The sequence below is a fragment of the Zea mays genome, chromosome 10, assembly GCF_902167145.1.
Source record: "Zea mays cultivar B73 chromosome 10, Zm-B73-REFERENCE-NAM-5.0, whole genome shotgun sequence".
Taxonomy (NCBI): Eukaryota; Viridiplantae; Streptophyta; class Magnoliopsida; order Poales; family Poaceae; genus Zea; species Zea mays.
The window spans coordinates 75,592,622-75,600,159 of record NC_050105.1 but is presented as its reverse complement, the minus strand read 5'-3'; positions in this window follow the sequence as shown (position 1 = coordinate 75,600,159).

Genomic DNA, 7,538 nt, shown 5'->3' with positions numbered 1-7,538 from the left:
CCGAGAAGGATGGGAGTTGGTGCCTCACCAACGCATGACATTTTATCGCCTCAATGATGCCGTCGATGGAAACCTTGCCCCAGAGCTTTGATTGAAGGTTAGGACGTGTGGATTGAGCGGGCGAGGCCGATCGGGTGGGGCGCGAGACTTTGGGGAGGGAGTAAATCGCATGTATGGGGACTCCATGGAGTGTCCACACGATGCAGATCAGTCTTCCAGGGAGAGATTGGGAGCGGCAAATCGGGGGGGGGGGGGGAGGGGGGAGTAAATCGCGCGTACGGGGACTCCAAGGAGCATCGACGCGATGCAGAGATCGGGAGCGGCACATCAGGTACTTCCATGGAGGTGAAGCGGATGGGGGGGAGTGGATCGCGCGGATCGACATTCCAGAGAGAGATTGGGCGCGGCAGATCGGGTACTTGCATGGAGGTGAGGCAGATCGGGGGGATTGGATCACGCGGATCGACCTTCCAGGGAGAGATAGGGTATTAGGGTGGAGGGAGTGGATCGAGCGCACGCGCCATCGGGTGGGCGAGGAGATTTCGGTTGCACAAGGGGAGTTAGGGCTCGGATCGGGGATGGGGGAGGAGATCACGGTCGGGTAGGCGAGGAGATTTTGGATCGGGAATGGGGGAGGAGATTACGGTGCTGCATGCACGAGGGGAGCCAGGACGGGGGCGGGGGCATGCTTCACCGGGCGAGATCCACGGCGGGGGAAGGGGCGCGGTAGAGGTGTGAGGCGGGGACAGGCGGCGCAGTGAGGGGGAGAGGAGGTGGATCCAGGGTGTCCATGGTGGAGAACCGAGGCGCCAGGGCGGGGGTACGGTGGATCCGCGGCGCCTTCGGGCGAGATCCACGACGGGGGAAGGGACACGGGGGAGGGGTGCGGCGGGGGCAGGCGGCATAGTGAGAGGGAGAGGCAGAACCCACGGGCGTTGATGCAGCGCGGAGGGTGGCTGAGGGAGCGCGGGAGGGCGGAGGGACGACAGAACCATGCGCCACTGGGAATTGTGGACGCCTACAATAGGTACATAATTAGTAGTAGAGATTGTTGCAGGAATTGCATTAATATAAAACATACCCAATGTGATGTCGGCTCCTTCAGCAGTAGCATCAGCGCTGACCTGATTAACCCTGGCAATAGAGAATCCCTTGCCAGATCCTGGAGACTGTTGCTTGTTCTGCACAGGTGTAGTAGCAACCCTCTATGGACAAACATTAGCATAATGACCTGTCTTACCATATTATAGCATGTGGTACCAGCACTCTGCCCCTGAGAATTTCGTCGAGGTGCCAGTGGGGGCAGTCTGACGAGTCGGTGGAGTCCCCTGAGGTGTGTGCTGAGCTAGGCGTTGGCCTCCTCCAGTGCCAACTGGTGTACCCTGGGGTGGAAAATAACGAGGACGAACACTACTGCTTCCCTGACCCTGGGATATAGCCTTCCTCTTTAGATCTCCCAGCTGAACACGGTTGTGTTCAATAGCTAGGGCCTTGTTAAGCAGCCTCTGGAATGATGGAAAGATGTGAGCCACTAGAGCATACTACAAAGGTCCATTGAGTCCTTCAATGAAGTGTTCCTGCTTCCTCTCATCTTCTGCCACTTCATCAGGTGCGTATCTGGATAGCTGGATGAATCTGTCATGGTACTCGCTGACTGACATGCTCCCCTACTTCAGCGACAGAAACTCTTTCTTCTTGATCTTCATCAATCCAGCAGAAATATGGTAGTTTCTGAACTGAGTAGAAAATTCCGCACATGTGATAGTATCAGCAGCATCGTGCGCAGCAGTGTACGAATCCCACCAATCAGCAGCAGGACATGTCAAACGACCACAAGCATATAGAACCTTCTCCCGGTCAAAGCATTGGGCAATGATCAACATATTCTCCATAGACTTCAGCCAATCATCAGCGTGCAGAGGATCAGGAGAGCTGGCGAACGTCGGTGGCTTATGACTCATGAACTCCTGGTGGTTGTCCTGGGGTGGAACTGGTGGTGGTGGCAGTGGTGCTTGCTGCTGTTGCGCCCTTCGCTCTTGGCGCATCTCCTCTCTCTCTTGGCGCATCTCTTGGTGTTCCTGCCGTATCTGCGCGTGCATATCCGCCATGGTGTCATCCATCTGTTGCATTATCCGCATCTAGGCAGCAACTGCGGGATCAGCTCCGGCTGGTGGAGGATTTCGAGGATCCATCTCAGCTTGTTGTTGTGGTTGTCTAAATATCCTCCAACTGTGTCGTTTGGGAGGTAGATCAATTCCATCACCCTTCCTGGTATTGACCATCTGAGTTAGAAACATATGGTAAGAAAGAATTGTAGACAAGGAAAGTAATTACGAATCATGTTACTTTGGGGGATTTATTAGCTAAGTAGATTAGTGTTTTACCTACTAAAGCTAATTCATTACCTTATGGTGGTACATGTTAAGATGTCCATTTATAATATCTCAATCAATCAAAGAAGCAAATCAGGCATTTATCATCAGAACAATCAACCAACATTTTTAAATAGAGAAAATAGTTTTGATTTTGTCTTAGGTCTCCTATCTCTTAAAAATGTCATAACTATAGGACTCCAAGGTGTGAAATCCATCTTGTCTTAGAGTAGAAGAGATAAGAGTAATCAGAGTATGATAGCAAAAGGTGAGACAGGATCAAGATAAGATAAGTATAGAATGAATCAGAGTAAGGTAAGTAGGTAAGGGTGTTGTCCATTTCTATCTAGGTTTCATCCTACAATCAATATTTGCCTCTGATACCACTTCTGTCACACCCGAATTTAAGGGACAAAGCCGGTGCATCTCATATATGCGCCAAAGAAGACAACACATAATAACAGAGTGTATAGAGATAAATGTCACAGTAACATCAGAATACTTATTACATTGTGAAAGTCTTAAAAAATAAAATATAAATATAAAACGAACTAAAGTCCATCCTTGGCGCCAATAAGTCAACTAGGAGATGCCACCTAGATCAGATCAAACTCCTCGTCGTGTGGCTCCTCTTGAACCACTAGTTCTTCTCCTGTGAGGGGGGGGGGTCTGAGACAGCAAGGGTGAGCTCACACATGTTCATCGCTCAACAAGTTGTGGGGAATAATGTGGCATGAACTCACCAAAGGTGGGAGTTCATGTGATGTGTAAGGCTGATCAACAATAGAGGTTAAAGATGAGCATTGCTTTTAATAAGTTGGTCAAATTTTATTAGCAATTACTAAATGTAAGTAAATACCAAACCATAATAAGAATAATAGAACAAAATTAATAAATAATCCCAAAACTATGTAAAGCAATAGCATAACTGCCCAAATGATTCAGGGGTAAACAAGGTAAAAAGGATAAACATAATAGGGTGACCTATTGGGTCCCATCAAAATTAAACTTATGCATGAATAAGTGATACTAAAGAACATTATTGGGTAATAAAAGTGGTCAAGGGCACAACTTGCCTTCAACGAGCTCCTGCTCAGTAACTTCTATCTGCTGGGCACCAGGATCGTCAGCCACTGGCTCTTCTACTTGCCACAATACAAACAAGCACAATATAAAGGAGAAAGTAACATCACACCAAACATGTAACCAAAATACATAATAATAATCTACACATTAAAATAAGATCATAGGGACAGGAATCATTAATTTTGGCGTTATAGATTTTAAGTTATGAATTTCCAAAGGTTTCATGTGCTAGATACAAGATTAATTAGAAAATAAATTTTAATGTGCTTTCATGTCAAAACAGTGGTACTATTTCATAGACAATAATATTACAAAATTATAGAAATTGGAATAGATTAATTTGGACTTCATATGAATTTTCTATGAATTAAACCAATTCTAGCATTTATTTCTACATTAAAAATCCATTTCTACATTTATTTTCTGATTTTTCTAACTCTCTGGACTGGGTGCCAATTACCAGAGAAGGCAGGGTCTCTGGCGTAAAAATCCCTAAGGCTCAGCATACTGTTAAGCTAGACTGCGGGTTGAATCTAGTAAAGCTCAGGGACTTATAAGCAAATCTAGCACGACTGATGGTCTTCAGTGGATCGGCACCGTCCGATCCACGATAGATGGCTTAGATTAGATCGCCAATTGGGGTGAAGCGGTACTCTACACAGGCCACCGGACCGGAGATCTACAGTTACGATTTAATGAATCGCGGATCCATTCCCCGCCACTGGATTCTAATCCTACGGTCGCTATATGCCTCAGGCGAATCGTTATTTGGCTTCTAATCTCGGTCATCCAATGACGGATCTACGGTCGAGATCGCGCACACCAAACTGACGACGAGCATGGCAGCGGTGCTCTGGTCACGCGACAGATAGCTCGCCGGCGGGCGCGCAATCCGGCCATCCACTACCCCATGCCCAAAATTAGACAGCGCTACACACTGAGAAGGACATGGCAAAGGTAAGGGTGGAGTTCTCACCAGCGATTATGGATCGCGCGAACGTAACTATGGTGCGTGGCGGACCCATGGCGGTGGTGAAGCACCGGTGAGCAATTACCGGCGACCCGAGCGCCAATAGCTCCAATCTAGGCCATGCATGAACACCGGCAACCTTGCAGGAGCTCCCTGGTCTGCTATCATGGCCACACCAGCGGGGTAGACGCGACACCACGACGGCGGCGGGTTTTCTCTGTGCGGCACGCGACGGCGCAAGAATTTGCGTGGAGTGGCAGCGGAGAAAAGGGAGCACGAGTGCACGCGCGTGTGGGAGCCTGGTATTTGAGGGCGTGATGGGGATCGGGGCGGCCGCAACGGAATCCCGGAGCTAGCGGCACGACCCAGTCTGCGTGGGGGAACGCGGGTGACGTGCGGAGAAGACGGGGGCGCGATAGTTGAGGAACTGCCTGGTGGACCCGCACGGTCAGCCGCAGAGTGGCTAGCGCACTCGCGGTAAGCAGATTGGGCCGCGCGGTGGTTCCATCTGATGGGCCGAAATGTGGTAAGCCAGCCCACGTGCCATGTTTTCCTTTTTTTCTTTTCTTTTCTTTTCTTTTTCCTAGTTTGTCTTCTTTTTATTTTGAATTTCCAAATTTGAATCTGAATCTTTTCATGAGTTTCACCTTTGAGTCAAGTGTACACATTAAAATCCTAGTATAGAAATAATATTTTATTTTTTATATTATTTTTACTCACACAAATTTTCTTCCCTTCCTTTTCTAAATTCTAGGATTTCTTTTAGATCTTGAATTCCACTTTGGACTTTACTATATTTCTTTCTACATTATTTTAATATTGTCACAATATGCACACAAAATAAAATCTCAGCATGATGCATAGTTTAGTGGCATGCCTTTTATTAATTACTTGTTTTTAAAAGTGGTGTTCACATGTGATGGTGAATAGAGATGGCACACACATATAGATAAAGGAAAATTATTTCTCCTTTTATATTATCTTACAAATTGGGTATTGCACCCAATGTCTTACACCCTTCTTCCATCAGGGTGTGGATTCAAACCCCACCTGTTGCACCGCTTTTTAATATTTTAGACTGAGTTGATTTAGAATAAATGTAGGGATTGTTTTGTAAAAAGATTACGCAGGACGACCGTTGAAACTGATGTTTTAAATATAGTAGAAAAAAAAGGTGTTCAGCGGGATGACACCACCACACCAGGGCACATGTATCACTTAGGAGGAGACCAACCAAATAGTGCAAGGGCTTGAATGTGTGACGCCGAGAAGGGACCGCTAAAGTGTTTGGCAATATGTTGGCTCAAGTTGTGGTATGTGTGCCGGTGTGCCCACACTATACTCCTGTCACCTTCTGAGCTCATGAGCCACGAAATACACACATCAATGTTTTGAACAGGACAGGCTCCAGCTACGTACAGTGTTTTATACGTAACCGTGTGGAAACTCTCTGTGGTGTCTGCGTTTTATCAGTTTTTTTAGAGAGAGACATCTGCCAAATTTAGGTGGCATCAAACATGTGTTCGGATGTTGACACAAGCCAAGTGAATAATGGTAATAACTTTGCCCTTCTTGTGGACCCGAGAAGGCTTCTCGGTCGGTCACATATCCTAAAATTAATTGCTCTAGGTCAAGCACGTTTAACCTAAATATTTTTTCGTGACGGACTTCTGAAAAAAGATGCACCTTATTAGTATTAGTATTCTATTAATTTTATTAAGCCTTAGACTAAGGTATCATACAATCCACTTAGTCCATGATATCATAAGGAGGGATGCACACTTCACACATGATGCCGAACGACCGTCAAAACATGTGTTTTAAAAAAGTAGAGATAAATGAGAGACGTTGTAAATATATATACTAATTACTTAAAAATTAAAAAAATAATTGTGTTTGAATAAATATCACATTTAAGTCTTACTAAATGATATATATATATATATATAGAAATCATAGCTAACTAGTAGTCGTATGACTTGTGACCTGCAACAAATAGTTCATATCCTTTCACTAGGGGACTCATCCTTTTTGCCGAGTGTCCCAGACACTCGGCAAAGACTATTTTGCACTCGACAAAGTCTTTGCCGAGTGTTACATTCGGCAAAGGTTACTCGACACACATTTTATTGACAAAGGGTTGTTTGCCGAGTACTTTTTTCGATCACTCGGTAAAGACTTTGCCGAGTGTCGAAAAACACTAGGCAAATTAAGAATCATAAATAAAATCCAAAAACCAGCAAAACAGTTTTTAAATTAGGGGGACAACTCCCCAACCACTGTAACGGATCAACTCTATCAATTTCACCATTCGCGCATACATAACCTCCTCTACCACTACACTACTATATCAATTGTGTTTATATTATATTTTCATTCCTCATATTTTATAACAAACCAAGAGTAATTTAATTATTTGAGGCACTAAATGAATTCAATTTAAAAATTTTTAAACTATAGAGTTACATAACTTTTCAATATCTACAACTTCTATTTTGGTAGTTTCTACATCCGAGACCGTTTACAAAATTTAAATTTTAAATTTAAAAACTTCAAACAAATTTTTCTATGATAAGATGATTTAAAATCAAAATATTGTCAATTACAAAGTTTCATTACATTTAAAAACCTACAACTTTTACTTTGGTGGTTTTTCCATCTGAGGTAGTTTAAAAAAAATCAAATTTTAAAATTCAAACATAGTTTTGCATGACAACCTGATTTCAAACCAAAACATTGTCAGCTACAAAGTTTCATAACTCTTCAAGACCTATAACTTTCATGCTGGTGGTTTTTCCTTTCGAAGTTGTTTTCAAAATTCAAATTTAATTTTTTGTTTAAATTCAGACGTAGTTTTCGTTGACAAGATGACATCAAATGGAAAAGTTGTCAATTACAAAATTCTATAACATCCCAAGATCTACAAAGTTTATTTTAGTTGTTTAGTCATTTGTTCATCTCACACATGATAGTTCTAACATTATTCACAAATCTTATACATCTTCCTTGTAATTTCATAAACTACGAGAGTGATACAAGAGTGATATAAGTTTTATGAACAAATTTACTTTTATTTTGTCATATGAAGATATAATTAAAATATAAAGTGT